The sequence below is a fragment of the Mustela nivalis genome (assembly GCF_964662115.1).
Source record: "Mustela nivalis genome assembly, chromosome: 5".
Classification (NCBI taxonomy): Eukaryota; Metazoa; Chordata; class Mammalia; order Carnivora; family Mustelidae; genus Mustela; species Mustela nivalis.
The window spans coordinates 38555576-38579408 of record NC_139024.1 but is presented as its reverse complement, the minus strand read 5'-3'; the positions used below and the strand labels follow the sequence as shown (position 1 = coordinate 38579408).

The 23833-nt window shown below is 36.0% G+C and overlaps 1 long non-coding RNA gene across 1 annotated transcript in view; it reads left to right on the top strand.

Annotated features, from left to right (window-relative positions):
* Nucleotides 1-15676: 15676 nt before the first annotated feature.
* Nucleotides 15677-23833, top strand: part of LOC309864266 — a 44500-nt gene continuing 36343 nt past the window's right edge. Inside the window, exon 1 of the long non-coding RNA XR_014311423.1 lies at nt 15677-15764. This is a non-coding gene — a long non-coding RNA (uncharacterized lncRNA). The remainder of the gene's footprint in view (nt 15765-23833) is intronic.

Here is a 23833-nt window from a genome sequence, read left to right as displayed (position 1 = left end):
CAACCAGTCTTCCTTCTTCTCAACACCTTTCAGAGAGTGCATGTGTATCTACAATTTACATTTTTCATAATTAATTGATTTATATACTACTTTATTTATATCATATTATATATTTTTATGTGTTTCAGGGATTTTATCTGTTGCAAATATGAAGACTAGCAAGAAGTGTTTTTCCATCTTGTCGCTGCCCCCCCATACTTCTTCATTATTTTTTGTGTCTAATTTTATCTCTATCACTAAATAATTATAGATTCACAGAGTTTTCCTTCAGAGGCAAAAAGTTTGTAAACCCATATTAAACATACAGCCCAGTTTTAGGAAATGTAGTTCACTGCTCTTGGTTGTTGGTGTTCAGGAGGGAAGTTCGTAGTGCTGGTAGTGTCTTGTTCATCTTCTCCTTGGGTCTTTGCTCACTCAGACTCTCCCTTATCACTGGACTTAGTCTTTCTTCATGTGCTTAGCATTCAGCCTTCAAATACTCAGACTCCAGTGCTTCATTACTGCAGAAATCGACACCCCACCCTTGAATAGACTTCTTCAAAATGTTGTTTATAATTGTGTGAAGCCACACTTCCATGACACTCTAATCTTTTCCTTTCTATATTATCACTGTTATTTTTTATAATTTCCCAGGAGAAATGCTTTTTTGAACTACATCTGCAAAAATATACCTATTGCTTCCCTCCTGAGCTGCTGCCCTTGGAGTTTCCTCACATATAACAAGCTCTACCTGTCAGCCCCTCCAATTTCCTTCTTTTTTCTCCAGAATCAAGCTCATTCCCACTGTCTTTTGACAAGAACACCACTGAACCAGTTCCCATTTGAACTTTACTGATACCCATGTCCTTGCCTCCCAATTCAAATTAACCTAAAGTTTCCATTTCTTACTCATAACTTCCCTTCTCCTGAAATCTCTGATTCTCTCCTCTGCTCTTCCCACCATGTATTCTCCACCCATTCTGGTAAAGGAAAACTGTTCGAAAGTTTTCACTTTGAGAAGTTTATGCTTTCTTGATGCTAAATTTGGTATCCATCTGCTCCCACTGTAGAACTTGATGTGGGGAATAATGTCTTGGTATTCCAACTCAAATTTCTAAGAGGCTTATGCACAGGAACACAAATAAATATGAAAGTTATGGTGTATAATACCTTTCATAGACCTAACAAATTCTTCTTTCTTCCAGGAGTTCTTCCTTTCTTAATTAGACTTATGTGACCCAGCTTCCAAATTTAACAACTATTGATGTTGATTATATTAAAAATACACTCCGACTTCTGAAAAACTGTGTTTAAAAGAATTATCAGAACCTAATTAATTTATAAGTTTTAAGCAATTCAATTACTAGTGCAGTTAATTATCTGGTTATTAAAATAAAGTGTTGAGGTTAATAAAGGAAAGCTTTCTTGAAAATAATAGCATACAAGTAAGAGATGAGCAAATGCAATCACATATCCTAGAAAGGGGATTTCAAGGCACAAGATATTGGTCTATGCCACTCCAGTATTGCACAAATATTTGACTATCTTATGTGGGCTTGTGCTCAATTTATTGGAAAATTCAAATTAACCTAAAGTTTCCATTTCTTATTCATATAATCAGAACAAAAAAAAAAGTTCTAACTGTATTTATTATTTAAGAATATGCAAAAGCATTTAGAAGTTTATATCTGGAATCTCATATAGTATATGGCTTATTATTACATGCAATTGATTTTATTAAAGTAAAGCATATCTCCTACAAACAACTACTGAACAGAGCCTGCTATAAATAGACTAGCCCATGAAGTGGCTCTTCATCTTGTCATACAAAATTAGTATTATAAGAAGTTTTCACTGTGTTTCAGTTAAAGATAATTTTTTAAAAGCCTATCACAAAATAACATAGTTTTAGATAACTTTGGCTTCTGCTCTTTGTTTTATATTTATTTTTTGTATAAGATGCCCATGTTCTTCAGCAGTAGAATTGTAATTTTCCTGTTTGACATACACCATCTCACCTGCTGCTGCAGGTAATTACACAGTAGAACTCCTAAAGTCCTTTGACCCCTTATTAGAATGTACATTCTCTTCCACCCATCAGTCACCAAGTGTTCACTACCTGTGGAGTCTTGATGACATAGCTCAGTTCTGCATGTCAAATAGTCACTTTAGTCCAATTAAATTCTCATTGCATGACATTTTGGACTGCTGATGAAAGGTGGAAGAAGTGGTACTTCCATTATGGGGTTTAATAGTATGCCTTTTTGACACAAAGTAAAGATAAGTATTCAAAGTTGTGCTGCATGGCTATTTTCTCTCTTAAAAAAATAATCATCTGACAGTGCAATATTTTCCTGTCTCAAACACCATAATAAATAGGAATTTGACTGCAGTGGTTAATATAGTAGCTCCATGGACTGAGATACTGAGGTTTTACTATTGACTTCTCACCAGGAATTAGACCTGCCAGGCTATTTCACTGATTAAAACTTGATTAATCTCCTGTTAACTTGTCAGATTTTACTCACTATGGCAAAAGGCACTACCTATGAAGTGCAGGTGAAAACATACTAAAAAAAATACCATTTGTAGATAATCAAATCCTTATCCATATAAAGATATGGATATATCCAACTTCCCTCTTGTGGATTAAACTATTTAGCAGATAGTCTGTCAAATGTTTCTTTGAGTGAATGATAGCATAGACACAATCAAAGCGAAAAAATTACATTTTATATCTAAAATGAATGAAAATGCCCAATTTTAATTTTGTGTGTGTGCGTGTTGTAATATCAAGTAATGAAATGACAAATACTTTGAGAAGGGCAATGTCTTGATAGAGGAAATTGACTTATCCAATAAGTAACTTCAAGTAAGAATATTACTCAATAATTATTCAATGTTTGAACAGTAGCTACAAATGGTATGTTCTCACTACTAGAGTGGCAGTTTCTCCCTACAGAACTAGAATGGCAATCCCATTTGCATGTAAATAAGTGAGTTGGTGAGACTCCTGGGGTGATTAACACCATACCTTCAGGTTTACAGCGACCCAGATCATGAAAAGGCATAAATGAAAGGCTTAAATCAAAAGCTAAAATTCATGGGGTCCTAAGTGGCTCAGTTGGTTATGTGTCCGACTCTTGATTTCCACTCAGATTATGATCTCAGGTTCATGAGATCAAGCTCTGAGTCAGGGTCCCTGCTCAGCCAAGAGTCTGCTTGAGATTCTCTCTCTCCCTCTCCATCTGCCCCTCTTCTCCACATGCTCTCTCTCCTCTCTAAAATAATAAATAAATACATCTTTTTTAAAAAAGGCTAAAATTCACAACTGATTTCTTTAACCAAGTCTCTGTTTTCTTACTCTCAATTCAGTCCCTCCATCCTTGACCCAACTTTGTTTTTAGGAGGCATAATCAAGTACTATCACTTTTGTCCATAGTCTTCAAAGAATTTGACTTTTTCCTAGTAGGTTTCCTTATTTGGGTTCTGTTCTTTTTTTTTTTTTCTTTTTTATTCTGTACAAGATCTGCTTTTTTGATATCACCCTCATTACTAGTAACAGTGGCCCTTCTTAAACCTAAAGAGTCATTCTAGGTTGCTTAGATCAGGGGGCTTTATCCTTCCAACAGTCCTTGTCTATTTCAGTTTGATCATTGTAGAAACCACATAAGTCTACACAAATCATTTATAATATGTAATATTTAGGGTCAAGGCATTCATAGCTATATGCAAAATAAGTTCTGATATTAAATATATATAGTCAATTTCAAGAACATACAATGTTTAGATACTGTTGTTCTTGGTAAGCTATACTGGTAGCAATGGCCAAGTTTTTCTTCTCAGGTTAGAGTTCCAGCTATCTGTAGATTTTTTTACTTTTAGTTGTGCCAAACAATGCACACATAAACTCATTTAATGTTGCCTTCTACAACCTTCCTAGAATCTCATTGCCCTAGAAATTGTACCCGTCACATATTCAAATAGGAAGGAATTAGTAGACAATAATTAAGATAAGGGGATACATGCTCAACTTAACAGGACCAAAGGGAGTTAGGGGGAAAATGACTCTTCAGTAGGCTTCAACAGGTATGGCAGACTGCTCTCTACCTCTGAGAAAGTGGTCATTATTTCTTCTTCATTATTTCTTCTTGTCACTAGGTTCATATAGTTGTTTTACTCTTTGTTCCATCTAACCAAGGAATTCAAACAAAGGATGGGCTCATAAAGTAAACTATTTACTTCTTAGGTCTTCAGGCTTCACTAAGTTACTCAGTGGCTTAGGGATCTAGTAAAAGAGTATAATTACACAGTTTTAAAAAATACTGAGTCAAACACTGACTAAGAAGGAATTTCTCAGGATTTCATACATAGTGTTTTAGATCATCAAAGATATATGCAAAGAATATTGCAGAAAACCCTTCATGTTCTAGTTACTTCTTAAATGGCAAAAAAATTCATATTATAATTATTTTACAAAGAAGAGTAGGTCATCAAGGTTTTCAGTGCATTGAAAGAAGGGAAATTTATAGTAACAACAACAACAACAACAACAAAAATGTATCCCACCTAGGTGATTTAGTCTTTCACTAATATCTCAAATATGATCCTGAGATCTTGTCTTGGGTGTTGTTTAGGTGTTCTATTCCAAAGGAAAGAAAAGACAAAGCCATGTAAGCAGAGGAAAAACAAATGAGAAAGTGAGAAAGAAAGAAAACTTGTCCTGGTTATATACTTTGCAACCATTTACCTGGCTGATATGTCAGCTCAGAGAGGTATTTCAGAGGAATAAGTCCCCTTCTCCTTGGTGTTGGAGACAGGTGGGTTCCATCATAAGAGTTACTATATTTCTAAATAGGAATGACTATGAAGAAGAATAGTCATTTGTTTCATTGTTTAACAACGAATAGTGTGTCATTTACATTGACTAACAGCAAGAAGAACAAAAAAGGAAGCTAAAAATCAGTGAGAATTGCAAGACTGTTCAATCAAAGGTTTGTGCGAGAGAAACGACTTGATTTTTAGAGATGCAAGACTGGTAGATTCAGAACACAGCAGCAAGGAGAGCACACGTTTGGCAATGTGAGAGATTTCAAAGACACTGAGCTTAACACTGGTCCTGGTGCTATGGCATAGAATTGTGAGCTCTGGTTTAGAAGAATGGGTTGAAGGCAGATTCCTGGTCCACTTAGATACATAATACTTAGTTCTTTTTTTTTTTTTAATCCAACTGCCCTTTTAACCCTTTAAAAATATTAATGTGATCCATATTTCTGCTTACAACATACACAAAACTTGCCCTACATGTTAAATAACATGGGGAAAAAAGAGAATATTAGAAAACAGGTCATGCACTAGAAAGGTGTGTCACATAGTCTAGCTACTTTTCTAGTAATTGAAAACTGCAATAATAGGGAATTTTTTGGCCTTTAACTTCATTGAAAATGTCACAATGAGTCCTCATGATGCAACCTAAAATTAGAAGTTCATGTACATTTTTAGTCTCTGTCTGATAGAATCAAACCATTCTATAATATGAGACAACCCACTAGGGGAAAGCCTTTTAGTGCCTTCCACACAATATTTAGAAGTGTAGCTCCAAAAATATCTAGGCTTAAGTATTTCCTATTTCTAACACAAAGTTTTCTAGCAGAAAAACAAGGTAATAATAGACTCTGGCATAAAATTGAAATAAAATTATTTATAAATTATTATTATTCAGCACTCCAGATTGAATGAGCCCTACAATTTTAGTTGAGAAACTAGACACTGTCCTATATACTATAAACATAGAGGAAAGATGTATTTATGCCACTGCTATCTTTCAGGGGGTAATATGTGCAATGAGTTGAATGGACTCAGCACAGTAGTTAATGAAGGGTTTAAATAAAAACTATTGTCAATTAATTTGATGATCTTTTGGACACGCACATGGGCAGCCTATCTGGATGGCTTATGGTCTAAAATGAATATTCTTTCTTCATATCTTCACTGAAAATTTACTTTGTGTATTTACATACTTAGTTAATTAAGATGGTTAGAAAAAAAGGAAAATCCTCTTTCTCTTGTGCTCCTAAATCAAAACGGATTACAAAGAAACAAACAAAAGTGTCAGATCTGGGCTCCACTAAAGATGTAACAACAGAAATGTGAAAGTGAGATTATACTTGTAATTTATATTACTAAGAATTTTGAAGCAGAAAAAATATTGCAGACTAAGAGTCAAAGAGCACTGTGTTCTAATTCTATCCACACTTATTTATCACCTGAACTTTTCACCTGTTAAAATGGGAATGATGATGTGTTCTGTATATGAGCTAATGATAAAGCATTTAACACAATGCATAGATCTTAGTAAAGAAAGACCTGTCACTTCTACATGAATAGAGCATTTACAGCATATTTTGATTACCCAGTTATTTGTTGAATTGAGTTATATTACCATCTACTGGGAGACAGAGATGATACTAATAACATCAGAGATTTTAGTTCGAATAAAAAAGTGATTATGATTGGTAATAAAAATAGAGGGGCACCATTAAGGGATTTCTTGATTGACTGCTATTAAGGTATGTAAGGATTCCAATATGACAGTCTAAAATACACTAAAACAATGGCTAACCAGGTGAAGAGGAAGAACATCATTTCTATAATTTCCTTTCAGAATGGAAGCTGAACAGTACTCTTTTTTTCTGTCTCTGTATTAACATTAAAGAATGCAATGAAATTGAAACATTATTGTGACCTCAGTGTGTGTGGACAATTTAACCCCCTTGGCAACTTGAAATGAGAAAAGTTGAGAAATGCACCATGGTTTCAATATTTACGGTCTTGTTTCCAGGCTTAGGGAAACCATTTAGACCAGGTACCTCATTTGAGAGATGAGGAGACTAAGGTCCTCAGAGAGCAATGTAACTTGCCCAAGGTCATACAGCTGGCTGCTGGCAGACCTCAGGTTTAGGCCAGAGTTTTATCTTAAAAACCTGAAAATCCCAGTGTTACTGTGAAGGTGCTATTTTAATGACTTCCCATTAGATACACTCTCTTTGTTTTGGTGAAATCTCATTGTTTTATGTATATGTTAAGATTATCACACACCTTTTTCTCCCATAAAACGTAAGGAAATGTTTTTTCTTCCAAACAAATTAGAACTTCCCTGAACCTGAAAAATGAAAAAAAAAAAAAAAAAAAGATTTCTATTAGTCTGCATTAGCACTCATTTAACAAATTCAATTTCCGAAAGAAAGAAGTGATGAGATAAAACCTTTCCAAAAGAGTAAAACAACATTCTCTCATCCCTAGGACTGATTTGACTATAAATAAATAAATAGTAAAAAATAAATCATATCTTCCTTTTTGTTTTTCAGGATTCAAATGAAAGCAGAAAGTAATGTTGGTCACAATATGGTGGTTTTGATATGACACTTTTGAGGGATTATCTTAGAGACCATTCTGGGGATTTCAGATATGACAGAAAAAAGAAAGAAATTAATGAAGCAAAAATAAATAGTAAATGATACTTTTATATTTTAGAGTTAGACAAAGTATTGAACAGTATTTTATAGGGCTCACTGCCAGGGCTAAGATAAAGGCAAAGGGAAGTGAAAGAGAGTTGCAGCAAAGGAAACACAGAGTGGTAGAATATAACAGAGTGGGAGGGAGAGAGAGAGACAAATTGCATATGGAGGGGAAGGGTAGAATGCCATGGATAATGACTACAGCTGTCACTCAGGGTACCACTGCCATAAGTTTGCCTACATTGATCTAACTTCATCCTTATAGTACCACTCCTTTTATTTTAGCTATCTGGGCGAAAAAAATCTAGATAGATTGCATAATTATGTAAAAATTAATCTTTAACTGGCTCGAAGTATGAAGGGATTTTGAATATTTCAGATAACATATATTCCAAAGCCAATTCAAATTTTTCTTGCAGAATTTGCAGTGAAAATACTTAAGTCCCTTTTGACTTACTATCTTTCTATTGATTTTAAAACTGTAACCAAAGAAAAGATTTAAAGATGCCACCTGTCATATGCTTAAAATCTTTCTAGCAATAAAAAATAAAATAAAATAAAATAAATCTGTTCTTTTCCTAAGTCTACAGTTTTAATTTCATGGAATTTACTTCTTCATTAGGATAGTTTTATTTATGAGTACAAGCACAGTTGACTTATTCAACTCATAGTTTTTAATCGTCAACTAGTTTAACTAAAAGAAACATAGCTGAAGACTGCCTGGTGTCAGTGGTGTTTGTAATGAAGGTGGAACTGGATTTCTAGAATGTGGTTCTCAGTCTTTGCTCTTCGTGAATTAAAGAGAACGATAACCTAGGCTTTTTGTAAGAAAAAGAATAAATAAGGATATAGGAAAATATCGGTACATCACGTAAATGTTACTAAAAACAAACAACTTTTTGACTATAAGACATTGAAAGGGAAATCCAGAGTTGTGGACTCTTGTGTGCTTAGATACATTTCTTTCTTTCTTTCTGTCTGTCTGTCTGTCTTTCTTTCAATAGATACACCTAATTTTCCTTTTTGAAGTCACATCCAAATGTTCCCTTAGAATCTCTTCTATATATAATTAAGACCGTCCCTCTGTGAGCTAATGACAATACATTTCATACATCTTTTCCATCCTGTACTTAAGCAGAAAGTGAGTCTAATCATTTCTAGTGTAGACATAAGCTGAGGTCAGTAATTTTCATTCAACTTGATCAGAGAAAACTTCTTTCCATTTATCATCTTATAGACCACAATACTATTCCTTCCCACATTCTTCTCTATGTCAGACAAGAAACTGGAGTTTCATGCTACTCTTTTGCTTTCCTTGGGTATGCAGCGAAGTTGCAAAGTCTGCGGAGCAATTTGGCGTGATTTGGAGCCTCTCTTCAAACAGGGAGCAAGCAGGTCAAAATGAAGGAGGATTTGCGGAGCTGCACTCAGACACCTGCACGCCTGCTGGCCTTATACCTGGCTCTAGTGGAGAGTGTTATTAATCCTCCAGTTTAATGAGCACCAACCTTTCGCACAAGATTTAAAATAAATCTCCTATCAGTGTCCCTTCACAGTGTTACTGCACTTGCAAATGGTTCCAGTAGACCTTGCAACTGGTAGAGAAAATGAGACATTTCAAGGCTATCGAACACAGTGAAGCAGGGAAAGTTAGTTAATATGGATTTTTCCATAATTTTGTCAGAAAAGGAAATCATTTGTGTATAAGCTTCAGATTCTTCCTGGCTTTTTGGCTCTACCTAAAAAGCATACTGTCCTATTGCTTATTTTGTGTATGAGAATATTATTAAAATTACTTTTTTTCTCCCATGTCACCAAATCTAAATTGGATTTTTTAATTATTCCTTCTGAACACTTTACTCTTATCCTTTATAGAACGTAATGAATGTTTGATGGGTAAATTAACACAAAAATTTCTAGGTCTTTATTCCAGCTTTTAAGAAGGAAAAATGAAAGACTATTCTGATACAAGATTTTTAAATAGTTTGCTATAAATACAAATTCAAAGCTAATTTGAGCCTAAAGGAAACTGGAAAAACATCCTCTTCTAACATTTTGGTAAACTCAAATGGATAACTAAAGAAAATGGTTACATTCCACATGAGTGAAAGAGAACTCAGATAGGCTACTGACTCAGAAAGAGGCAATGCATTCCTTCAACAATACAACTTGTTTTTCAATCTCACCTATTAGAGGCCTGGAGACACTGACTGGAAGGAGCTCAGGAAGCCAGGGTAAGCACTGAGGTCTTGTAGGAAATGGAGATTATGGAACCTGCATCTATGCTCCAGTGTGGACTCCACATCTGTACAATAGCCTTTCTTAGGAAAACTGAAAACAAATTTTAAAGGAGTGGATTAAGCAGTGGAAATAGTTTTAGCACTTATCCCTATGCTCTGACTTCTTGGGGTCCCTTGGTGGCCATGGCTGGTTAAGTGACTCTTGGTTTCAGCTCAGGTTGTGATCTCAGGGTCATGGGATCAACCTTCACTAGGGGCTCTGTGATCTATGCTCAGCACAGTCTGCTTAAGACTCCCTTCCTTTCCCTCTGCTACTCCACCCCCCTTGCTCACTCTCTCTCTCTTTCTCTCTCGCGCACACACGTGTGCGTGCTCTAAAATAAATAATTAAATAATTAAATAATTAAAGCTTTATACAGTAAGACTAAATATCTTGGGTGCCTAATCCTGGTTATGCTAGGTTCTCATATGCTTATTTTTTTTCCTTGCTTCCTTCACTGACCTGCTCTTCATCAAGGATCTGGAGGAAAAAATACAAAATAGAAACCTCCCCCAGCGAGTATACTCTTAAATGAGAGAAGAAACATTCTTCAAACTGTTTGGCCAAGGGAACTTGCTTTATATCTGAAAGAAATCGAGACAGTGGTCATGCAATTTCCATCCACTCAGAAGTGAAGAGTATAATCCAGAGTTAAAATTATTGATTATCAAACACCTGTTTTCTTTGAATTTTTATGGAATTATCTTGATTTGATATCAGTTGGGGGAAATTTAGCATCAAAAAGGGGGGTGAAAAGAAGACTAGGAAAAGGTAGCTCCTACAAAGACTTAAGTACCTGTTTAGAGAGGGAGATGTTAGGTACTTGAACGTCCTCAACTAGTGGATTGAGTTGAGTGTAGAAAGAATGAAAAGACACACTTTACTTCTTTGTCAATTGAGAAAAGAGAGTTCTTAGTGGTTAAAATTGCAAACTAAAATTATTTTTGATAATGCTTCATCTAATTTGGAAGCTAGAATAGAAAATAATATGCTGCAAAGCAAACAACCTTGCCTGTTTTGAATACAGACACACCAAGCAGTCTTGTGTCCTGTGGTCTCTTGCAAGAGCTACCACATCTTATAGAGTGTCCTCTGCAACTACTGTCACCATACTATGGTAGAAGCTAATTTTTCACATTAACATTCAATGTCAATTTAGACATAGACATGTTGGCTTACCAGCTAGTCTCTTTAGTGTTTTAGCATTATAGTTTAAAGGGAAAGAACAATTAGGTATTTACCCAAAGAAAATGAAAACACTAATTAAAAAAGATATATGCACCCCTATGTTTCTTGAAACATTATTTATAATAGTCAAGATATGGAAACAACCCGTATCCATTGATCCATTAATAGATGAATGGATAAAGAAGGTGGGTATGGTGTATACACACACACACACACACACACACACACACACACACACACAGGAATATTACTCAACCATAAAAAGAATGAGATTTCCCATTTGAACAACATGGGTGGAGCTAGAAGGTATTATAGTATGTGACATAAGTCAGAGAAATACAAAAACTGTATGATTTGCAATTCCACTTATATGTGGAATCTAAAAAAACAAAACAAAACTAACAAAAGCAGAAAGATACCCATAAATATAGAGAACAAACTGCTGGTTCACAGAGTACAGGGGATGCACAAAATGGTGAAGGGGAGTAGGAGGTGCAAGCTCCCAGTTATGGAATAAATAAGTTATGGAAATACAAGGCATACATGGGAAATATAGTCAATGGTATTGTATAGTGTTGTATAGTGACAGATGGTTGCTACACTTGTAGTGAGCATAGTATAACATGAAGGGTTGGTGAATCACTATATTGTATACTTGAAACTAATGTAATATTGTGTGTCAACAATATTTCAATAAAACATTAAAAGTTAAAAAATAAAGATCACAAGTAAGTCCATGCTTTATTTTTCCTTTTTTTATTCAAAAAATTTAAATTACTCTGTTAATATAAGCCCAAGGAAAAAAATCAAATAATAAAAATCAAAGAATAAAAGCATGTACAAGTAAAAAGTGAAAGTCCTCTACTTTTCCATAATATTCTACCTTAGTTAAAACCACCATTAAGAATTTGGTGATTATTCTTTCAGAATGTTTTCCTTTGTCTAAATGTACCTGTATACACACATTTATGCAGAAGCTGTGAAGATAACATATACATACATACATATATTTTAAAAGTTTAAATATGCCATGACCATCTCTCTCTGTCATATATATCTAACCCGAGAGTATTCTATTGCATGTCTGTTGTCAAACTGCCATTAATCTAATAACGTATGTGTGATTTGTCCATTTTTGCTAGTCCAAACTATGCAGCAAAGTCATCAAGGATCACGAAGTGGCTTTTCTCAGTTAAAAAAGAGGCATAGTTTTCAGTTTTTGATACACATCAGTTTGGCCGTGATCGTATAGTGGTTAGTACTCTGCGTTGTGATACACATCAGTTTATCAGGACATTTGCACAAATCACACTTCCACAGTAAGTATATGGGAATATCTCTATGTTTTGTCCCAACCTCAACACAGGTTATTAGAAAAGACCTGAGTTATCCTTATTTTTATTTAAATTTTTACGAAAATGGAAATGGCTATGGCTTTTATTTAGATATTGATAAAAGTTAAATAATACCCCCAAAATGGGGATGACCCTAACATCACTTTTTCAGGAAGTACAAAAATTATTTTAATTGATACCCAGGGGTAACCAGAATTAAAATTTGGGGGAATATCTAGACATTCTCTCTCTCACTTGCTCTCTCCTATTCTCTCCCTTTTCCCCACTTCAATTAAACAGGATCATATTAAATTTGCTGTATCATAAACTTCCTTGCTCAATTTCTTCTTTCTGCTAGTTGGTAAGATTGATTTAAGACTAGGGAATGATTTCTCAATAATCAATATGATGTTGATTATTTTAATTAAACTAAATGGTTTTATAACAATTTTATATGGTTATGGAAGCAATTATCAGCATGACTTTTCCATAAGAACTCTGATATTAATTGCCACTATCAGAAGGCCTGACAAAAGAGGTTTGAACAATATGGATTCATTACCTCACATTATAAGAAATCTGAAGGTAAATGCTTTCAGGTTGCTGAATGCAGAAGGTTCTAGATTGGCTTCTTTGAAAAGTCTTTTTGCTTGACCCTATGATCCTAAGGCAGATGCTCCTCATCCAGTTTTCCCTTCTACAAGGAATAGCACGTAAAGGCAAGATGTTTTGCTGTTTTCATGGGGGATGAAGTCCTTTCACATAAGCCAGAGGGAGAGGTCCCCTGAGAGCAGATGCCTGTGTCCTAGCTACAAGAAGAGGCTGGTAAAGCAAAAAGCTAGCGTGTTCAGTGCCTGCAGTGGGAAAGTTTCTTTCAGCAAGGGAGAAGGGGGAGGAGTGGTTGGTGGTGATCAAACATCTGTCACAACTCTGAAGCCTTCAGTAAATACATTTATTAGGATCACAATATAACCATATTTATCTTTTCATCATTTCATTTCATCATTTTCTTACTAGGAATTTTTATCTTGATTTTGAATTCCTTGACACAAACTATATGAGCATGAGTATGTCCTTAATTCATTTAAGCTACTTGAAGTAATTCTCAACATAGATAGAGCCATAAATATTATTTGATGTTTGTGTTTTTCAGTGATTTTGAACAAAAAGAAAAAAATATAACATATGAAAATAAATTTGAATTTATTATTAAGATCACAAGTGCATTCTTTTTTAAAAATCAGCTGGTGATTTATTATTTCAACATGAAAGCAAATGTCAGTTCAGGAACCTGCATTTATATAGACATAATTTAAAAACGGCAATGTCTTCTGATTCAAGAGTGTCTTTTTTATTTGCTGATGTTTTTCATACATAGTTTCCATCATACAAATCACACCTAGAAGTGATATTGAACCTTTTATTTTGTGTTTTGTTTTGTTTTGTTTTGTTTTTAGTTATTTCTTGAGTATACATCCAGCTTCCTAGACTGGAACATGGTAATAACCCAAGAAATAGCAAAGCAGTGATAGCTGATACTTACTGCGTACTTACACTGCACCCAACACTCCACTAAGGTGTGTAGCCTGTCATTGAAGCCTTACTACAACAACCTGGTGTGGTGGCACCCATCATTATCTCCATTGTACTCAGGAGGAAACTGAGTCTAAGAGATTGAGTGACATGATGGAGCTCACATGGCCATAAGTGGTAAAGTCAACTTGTCCTATACAGAACACAAGCAATCCAAATTGAGACTCCACGCCTTAGCCACAGCCTTTTGCCTCTCAGGGTTTTAGTGCAGGACTGACTGACTAGGTATAACTCACAAATACAAATCTGTGAATAATCACATTAAGTCACAGCTTGTGGACAAGGTTATAAATGTTTAAAATTTCACATTGGACATGTTTCAAGGGCAATTTACATAATATGGGTCATAGTTAATGTGTAAATTATAATGATGGTATGAAATTGGAAATATAATTACTTATTAGACAACCTCGCTTGCCAGAATTAGGAGAATTCCCAGAGAGATAGCTTAATATGAACAGGATTTGTGATTTTTGCCTGAACTTTGGGAGTAGCTATCTTTTCTATCCACTCTTTTGTATTATCAATAATGCTCTGCTCACTGGGCACTCTACTGTGACCTTCGTCCTGATCAGAAAGATGCGTTCCTTTGATCATTGTTGTACATATTTGGGAACCATGATATTGTACTATCCTTAAAAGCAGAGAGCTGCATTCAGCTTGACTTTTAACACAAATACCACTATAAACTAACCAGAAACAGAACACTGTCCAGCAGACAATAGAATCTCCTCGCATTCCCAAAGCAGTTCTCTTAAACGTGTGCGTAAATTAGAGCTTTTCATCAAGCAGCTTGAGAACACTGCTGAGGCCTTTCTCAAAAGCCTCTTTGAACTAACAGAGAGTTTGCAACTGTTTGTGACTCATTGTTGTGAACTGGACAAAGACACCCCATGTCCACTAATGACCTGAAGCCACAGACCCAGTGGAAGGGTGGAGTGTGCTCCAGTTGGTGCTTGCACAGTCAACAACTGTCGCCTCTCACAAGGCCATACAACTAGGAAGGGGCATTGAAGCCAAATGGAAACCCAGACTCAGAGACGATGTGGAAAACAGGACAATGGCACCCTACCCAGAACCTCTGGGAAGATACAGTTGGAAGTGCCCCACACAGACGGGACTGTCACACAGAGAAAGGTTTAGCCCTAGAATGTTTTCATTGCAAACATTACAGAGGGAAACTTTCCCCATTACTATAACCTGTTATGCAAATAAAGAGCTAATTTTAGGACTGACTTATCTATTACGGGTTTTGGTTTTATTTCATTTGTTCTTATTTTTGATATTTTAAAAATCTGAATCTATAAAATTGATGACCATATGCTGCATCCATGAAGGAAACAGCAGTCAAGAATCTTAAAATGAACCATTAGCTAGGTAAGTTCTAATTTGATTCCAATAATAAATGAAAATATTTACTTTCATATATGTGTATATATAATATAGAATTATAAAACTTTTTTGGTGCTGTTGATCCATTTTATACAACCTCAAAACTCTAATTCACTTAGTATTTATATTCATCACTATTATTATTATTTTTTTATTTTTCACTATGATTAAGGAATTGTTATACAGTGAATTGTGCCCACTCCCCCACCAATTCCTATACTGAAGCTCTAACCCCCAGTGGGTCTATATTTGGAGATAGAGCCTTTAAAGGATTAACTAAAGTGAATGAGGTCATAAGGGTGGAGTCTTAATCTAGTATGACTGGTGTTCTTGCAAGAAGAGGAGGTCCTGGGACAAGCACACAGACAAAAGGCCATGTGGACATAGGGAGAAGGCAGCAATCTACATGCCAAGGAAAGAGGCCTCAGGAGAAACTAACCCTGCTGACACACTTGATCTCAGACTTCCAACCTCCAAAACTGTGAGAAATGTCTGTTGTTTCAGCTGCCCAGTCAATGGCATTTTGTTACGGCAGCTTCAGCAAACTGATACAGTTATACACCTTATATTTTATATATGGATTCTTAAAGAGAAAACAGAAATATCATTTTAGAGCTTACATGAAAGAACTCTTGACTATCATCTACTCCAATAATCTTAGTTTACAGATGAGTTAACTATGGCTCAGAGAGATTCAATGATGGATCCAAAGTCACACAGTTACCTAACAGCAGAGCTGGGACCAGACCATGTGTGTCCTCATTCCAATCCAGCCAGGAATAAACCAAGTTGCTTTTTTGTTCTTTGGACTCTCTTACCTCATTTTCAGAAATAAGGAAAGAGAGCTGAATCATTTCACAAATGCTCACTTATTGCAGTATTTTGTGGGTCATTCCTAATTATGGGTTTTCTGGGGACACATAGAACAGCTAATGGTTCTTAAAATGCCATAAAGTTTATTTCTTTTTAAAAATTTGTGGGATTGTTTTATACCTTTATGTAAGTTATGATCAGTTTACAAAAACCCTAGTACCACTCCCTTTTAATCCTTAAAAAGTAATAATCTCATAGAAGTGATTTGACTTAAACTGGCACTTCCAAGTGATAAAGGGTATAACTTGTCCTTTTCAAATTTTTCTGCCTTTAAATTTTATATATATATATATATATATATATATATATATATATACACACACATATGATATACCTATCAGAAAAGATGATGTGTCAATGCATGAAAATCACTTTAAGTATAAACATTTTCTTAGCAAACAGAATGGTCCATTAATCTAAAACCAATTGCAGAAAAACTGTCTGCATCCATGGGGCCATTGGCGTAGCATCCTAAATATATTTCAAGACTTATGGAAAAGAAAAATGGTCAGTTTTATTCCTATTAGCTTGTCTTATTTTCTTAAACTACTCATATCTTTTATTATACTCATCAATCAAGGCTTGCCTACAGTTACAGAGTGGAAATTAAAAAAAAAAAAAAACCAAAGCAAATGGGGAGAAAATAGTAAACTTTGCCTCCCCTTTATCATCTTATCAGAGGCTATAAGGATGAAGGAGTTATGAATCTCTTCAAATAAACCTTTCTCAATTCACATGTAGCTCCTGGGAAAATTCTGTAAAGGAATAGTGATCTGATTCATACCCCTGAATAAAAAGGAAAATCTTTGCGAAATAGTTAATTGATCAATTTCACATATTTGTGCATGAGAGCTTAGCATAATGCTGGAAATAAATCCACTCCTGGGGCACTAACACCCATAAGTCAGGCTGGCTCACTTTATTGCATAGAACGCATTTGGTGCCCTTGTGGAATCTGTCATCTGTCATATTTTTATCCAAACCATTAACCATACTGGAAGATAACAATTACATCCCATAAAACAACTTGTGCAGCCTAGATGAAGTGCTACAACTCTGTGCCATTCTGATACTGCATGTATATATATAGTAACATACTCTGTGTGTGTGTGTGTGTGTGTGTGTGTGTGTGTGTGTGTGTGTAGTAACAACACAACCTCCTTTTCATCAGTACTTACATATGTGCATCACTGGTGTGTGCACTGGTCCTCTTCCTGCTAAAAAGACCCATGTGTAAAAGTTGCTCTTGGTGGTACTTCAGAGCTTGCAAGCTACCTTTGCAGTCATTCTTTGTCAAATCTTTGAGGTAGGGAGCTCGAGATTTGAGATTTCTCAACTCCATATAAGGACTCCAAAATCATATGTTAATCTGAGACTCCATCTCATCTGACTTTCCCACTCACTGTTCTTTGCGAGTACAGAAAGAGACAAGTTCGTTTTTCTTTTAAAAACTGGAATTTAGGGTACTTCTATTGGACCATTGGTCCTGCCATTAAGGGCTCAGCTACATGTCAGCTCTTAAGATGTCTTTGCTTACCAGTGATCTATAGCAGTTCCTTCTCACCTTTATGTATATTTTAATTATTATTATTTTTTTTGCCTTCACAATACCTACTACTATATCAATTTGTCTTTTTTTTTTTTACTTTGCTTGTTTATTCCCTCCCCCAATTACACAAATTCTAAGAAAAGAGACTCTTGACTTATCTGTTCATTGCTATATCTATAGGACCACAAACACTGTCTGGTACATAACAGGCATTCACTAATATAATGTAATGGATTTGTGTAGTGTAATGAATTAGTGACAGATACTTTAGAAACTCCCCAGGCCCCCTTATCCTGATACTTAGAAAAGACTTAGAAAAGTTTCTAAGTGTTCTTTCATGTGTTCTCCTGAAATGGCTGTTGTATGCACATGAGCTGTTTTTATAAAGTTGCTGAAAACATTTTCTAGTTTTCTGTTGTCAGAATAACAGAACTAAGTTTTCTGACCTTTGAAGGATGTCTGGGTCTCTTGTTCTCTCTGTCTTTAGGGTTACTTATGTTTATTTCTACTTCACAGACACTAAATAGTTCCCAAATCATCTCTATTTTAAAGCCATTTTTAAAAATGAGCATAATGTTGTTTAATTAAATAAAACTGTGCAACAGGAAGTAAAAGTAATATATATTGGAGCTATCCAAAAACAGCTCTTACAAATTTTTTATATATTTGATAAACATTATTTTTTCTGCATAGGTATACATATATTTCAGCAAAAGCAAAAACAAATGATGCAAAAACAAGCCCTGGTGTTGTCTCCTGTCCTTCTGAGTCCTAGTTGGGAAGAAAAGTGGAATTCCTTTACCCAGTCAAGAGTTACAAAATAACTCCCTGTAGGCAGGTAGTGTGCATATGAAACATAGCGCAGAGAGGTAGACTGTATTTTGGTACCTTGGGGGGATTCCCAAGGAGTTCTGTCTGCCTCATCCTTTCAGAGGAGGAACAACAATTCCTATAACATATTCCAGAAGGTAAAATAGTAACAGCATAGACTGGATTTGTGTCTTAGAGAGAAAACTGAAGGTTTTTTCTTTAACTGGTCTAAACTGTACAACTTTAGTTAAAGACAGCCAAGTGCTCTAGAACGGGGCTCCTCTGCCCAAGCAACTAGTTAGTCTATGTGCATTATATATTAAAAGTTAGTATCAAACTGGTATTTAACACAGAATTTACTCCTGAAGTCAAATTATTCGTCTATAACTGGGTTGAATTATTGTGCTTTCAACTTTTCGCCTCTAGACTTTGTACCTGTCAGGGTCCTGGTAAGAAACAGATGTTACCCTCAGGCTGGTTGGTTGAGAAGCAATTAATGTAAGGATTCTTTACAAAGGTGGGGTTAGGAGTTCAAGAGGACCAGTAGGGATGGTCTGGTAAGAGGAACTGTCACCACACTAGACCTGAAACAAAAGGTGGAGAGTCACCTGTATGAAGAAGGTTTCCTGACAGAACTGCGGACCTGGTCCCCACCTAACATTTGTGTAGCCTTAAACAAGAGTAACACTTGAGGTCTACAAATCATACATCTATATATTGAAGCTATAAATCATGTTAACAAAGTTAACAAAAGAAAAAAATGATCTATATCTATCATCCTGCTTCAATTAATACACTTCCCAATAACGTGGGAGGCCATATTTGTAATTAGGATTCTCAGATTCCATGGAATTTTGCAATGACTAAATTGCAGTATGAGGACAAGCTGCCACCACGGGCCCACCACTTCCTCCTTCTCTTCATACCCCTGTCTCTTTTTTCACACTGAAAGATACTTTTAAGCACATATGTGGTCACCTCAGTCCATATTACTGAAATGTCTCCACCCTGATCTCCATCCTCCCAAAGAGTCCTACAGTGGTTTCCGACCAGTTTCACCAGAAAATGCTGAGAACTTGTGTACCAAGAACATGAGGCCAGACTCTGGGTGGGAGGGCATGCCCCCTTGGCTTACACATCCCTTGATTTCTGGAAAGTGGCAAAGTTAGATGAGGGCCTGACCAAGGTCCTTTAGCATGCTCAGCTCAGGACAGGCATCCTCCTCCCCTCCCCATTTTGCCATGATACAGCTATTCCCTGCTTTTTGAAATTTCGAGTTATGCCACTTTGCTTTTACAAAAGACCTGTATTAGTTGCTGTTTTGATCAACTGACAGAACCTGAAGGATTTTTGCTTTTACAAAGAAAAAAAAAAAAAGGCAAGCGGTGAAAATAGCATTCAGTGTTTATCTTGCAGCAAGCTAAGAAGTGGTGCACACCCCAAGTAGCAAGAGTGGCGCCACCAAACCCCTTTCCTGGGTACTGTACTCAGTGACTCAGCATCAGGCCCCCAGAGCTTTGAACTGTGTCTGTAAGCATCTGGGATTTATCTCGATTTATTCTGTGCATCTGTTAGCAAGATGTGTCCTAAGGTATCGGAAAATTCTAAGAAAGGCTATTTTTTGGGTCTGGGGACACTAATTTTTTCCCCTTTATATTAATGGCAATTGCTTCTTTCCTGTAAGTCAGTTTGGCTTACCAAAGATTTCATAAGAAATGCTCTCCTTTTTCATAGCAGAGAGACCAAGTATTACTATGGATTTCAATAAAGAGCCACCTGAGTCTTATATGGAGAGAGCATCTGGGGAATAATACTCCTTTCTCACTTTTTTCCTTCCCTCCTCTCCTCCCAGATACCATTGCTCCCCATCCCTGTTGGCCCAATCACTGGAAAGCCAGAGGCAAAATCACCCTCTGAGGCCGTGTGTCTGAATGGGTCACACACACAGCTCTACACGGCAAGTAAAGAAGAGAGAAACTGGATCTACAGGTGCAAACGGAATGTTGCCAACCCAGATAATAGGTAATTTAGAGGACAGTCTGATGACTGAAAGAAGAAATAATTTTAACAAACATATCTTTGTTTTAAAAGCCCTGCCAATCCCTATGTTTATAAACTCTTACAAAGAGCACCCTTGTAAATAAAATGTCCTACTTAAGATTATTTTTAAGGATCTATTCATAAAATAGAGTGCTATAAAAAAGTCTCCTGTCCAGTCCCCTGAGCTCTGCTCTTGGCCCTTTCAAATCTTTTCTCCACTCCACACAGTGGCCAGAGTGATCTTAAAACTTAAATTAGATTATATCACTTCTGTTTGCCAAATGCTTCCATGGCTTCCATTAGCACTTAGGATAAAATATAAATCCTATTGTGATCAACCAAGTACTCTATCATCTGGCTCTCCTCCTTCCATCCTACCTTCCAAATTCACCTGATACCCCTTTCCTCCTGACTTGCTACTTTCTGATCATACAGAACATTGTTTTCAGATTACTAAGAATGCCATGCTCCTTCCTGCAGGTCAAAAATGAAAGATGAGCAAGAGTAAACCCAAAGAAGAGAAGAAGGAATAGGACAACCAGCATGTTGAGGACATCTGATGTCCGTCTTGTAATCAGGAGGCAACTTTCCTTTGTTTCCCTCCCCATTCTTCTAACTTTATTCAATAAGAATAAATATCCATCCCCTCTCTGCAGATGAGGATTTAGGCAGGTCTTGACCTTTTCTGGTCACTCTCAGATATTCATTTTTTTACTCATTGTTTTTAGTAGGAGAAATAATCATATTTCAAGAGTTAAAATGTCCTATCCCATGTGCATCTGTGAAGGTTTCACCAGAAAAACAGAATCAACAGTATGTGTGTGTGTATGTATGTGTGTGTGTGCATAAAATATTTGTGTTATATATATGTTATATGTCATATATGTCATATATATGTATGACATACATGATAAAAGATTTATTGTAAGGACTTGGCTTGCTCAACTGTGAATGCTGACTAGGCAACCCCAAAGTCTTCAGTGTGGGCCATCAGGAAGGGCAGGTTGGGAGCTCTCCAACTGGAATTCACTCTCTCATCCCAGGCAAAGCTTCTAATTTCTCAGGAAAACCTCAGCTCTGCTCTTGAGGTCTTTCAACTGATTGGATCAGATCCACTCAGATTATTGAGTGTCTCCCTTACTTAAAGTCAGCAAATTGTTCACATTAATTATATCTGCAAGGTATCTTCACAGAAATGCCTAGATTAGTATTCTGTTGAATAACTGAAGGCCATTCTCTAGCCAAGCTGAAACATAAAACTGAACATCACACCACGGAAGGACCAAAACTCCGGACTTGGTTTGTGGTCCATCTTCTCTTCACTCCTCTTGGGTCCTTCCAAGGGGAAACTCCCTCCTTTCACCCAACTGCTCCCATTTTCTCCCTGCTCAATTCTTCTCATTTCCCCGTGGCTTTCAACCTCATCCAACAAAGTGTTTCTTTCATACAGTGAATGTTTTATAAAGCTTCTTTTGCTGTTCTGATTTAAATTCATGGATGATGTAACTTACCTGATACACACTTGAAAAAAAAATGCTGGTTTTATTATGGAAGCCAAATAATAGAAAATTTATTTGTATTAAATACAATGTAATAAAATATGTAAATGATTGATCCTAGGTTCACTAGAATTTATAATGAAGAAACCATGGGAGTGGGGATCTGTGAGGAATCATGGTGAATGTGACAATTCCAAATACAGAATGATGCGAGAGTGTTATATAGATGAAGCATTAAATATCATGAGTAGCACTGAGGTGGTGGGGATGAATCTGTTTCATACTCACCAGAGGATCTTGATTTCTATTAATTACTATCACATTTAACACCTCAATTAGAACTGACACTGAGTCATCCTTGTTTATGTCTGGTTTCCCTGCTCATTTGTAATAGAGGTTCCTTTCACTTTCAAAAAGTTCCTTGGAATTATAGCGTGACAGAACAACATGTTTGGAACAGCACAGGGCCAAATTAAACATATATGTGTATGTATATATATCTCAGACCTGGAACTCAAACAAGGTCAGTGTGACTGGAACACAGAGAAGGATATAGAGGCAAGATTCAAGATGGACCAGAGACCTAGTTACAGCTGACTTACACAGGATCATTCAGGCTGTCTCAAGGTGTTTTGTTCATCAAGAAGCCTCAGAAAAGCCTTTGAAATGTTTTTAGTAAGTATATAAGAAGAGATTTACATTTCAAGAATATAATTCTGCCTGTATCTGGATAACAGACTATAAGGAGCTGCACCTTAAATAGCCAGGCATTTAAGTGAGAGGTGATACTCTAGAGTTAGGGTGGTAGTGGCAGACATGGAGAAAAGTGGACAGATACTTTCAGCAAGCAGTATTCTAAAGATTAAAGAGACAAAGCTTAATGAAAGATTGGATTTGGGGCACAAGAGGGGCAGTTAAAATGATTCCTAGGTTTTGGGCTTGAGCAACTAGATGGGTAGTAGTGCCATTTGGTGTAAAAGGAAATATGGAGGTGGGCCCAGATATTTTAAAAGTGTAGGGAGGAGATCATAAATTATGTTTTAGATTTTGGAGTATGGGTATGAAGTACTTTTTATATAGGCATGTGGAAAAGTCAAAGCAGTGATGTAAATCTAAATATGTGTGTATAGGAGAGAAATAGCTAATGAGATTGCCTTGGGACAGAGTATAGACTGAGAAGAGAGGAGGACCCTGTTGAGTATTGTGAAACACCAACATTAAATGGCTAAGCAGGGGAAACATTCCAAAGGAGCAGAAAACACACAGCCAGAGATCTGAGAGGAACATAAGAAATGTGCAATGCCATGGAAACCGTGAGAGGAGAGATCCATCAGAGATAATAAGAAGTATAGGATTGGAGTATCTATATTCTAAACAATGCTCTATGACACTAGCTCTGAGTAGAATCACAGATAAGTTGGAATTGGATGGAATGTGTAGTCAAGTTGGGACTTTTTTTTTTCTTTTTTTTTCATGAGGAGGAAAAATCTTTGAGAGAGCGAAATGAAATATCAAGAACATTTCCATTTCAATGCCTAGGTTCCTTCCTGAGAAAGTGAGAGGAGAATTAGTTTTAAATAATAAGAAGACACTCTTGTATAGCAATAAACAGTAAATAAAAGATTGAGCAGGCTTGAATTTTTAGTATTGAGAAGACAAAGATTTAATGTGATGGCTTCTGTGCTTTTTCATTTGAACTAACAGATATATTGAGTGTGAAGTCATAGAAGGGAGAAGGAAAATCTGAGGTGAAAGGAGAAAGTTTGAAATGCAGTAGGA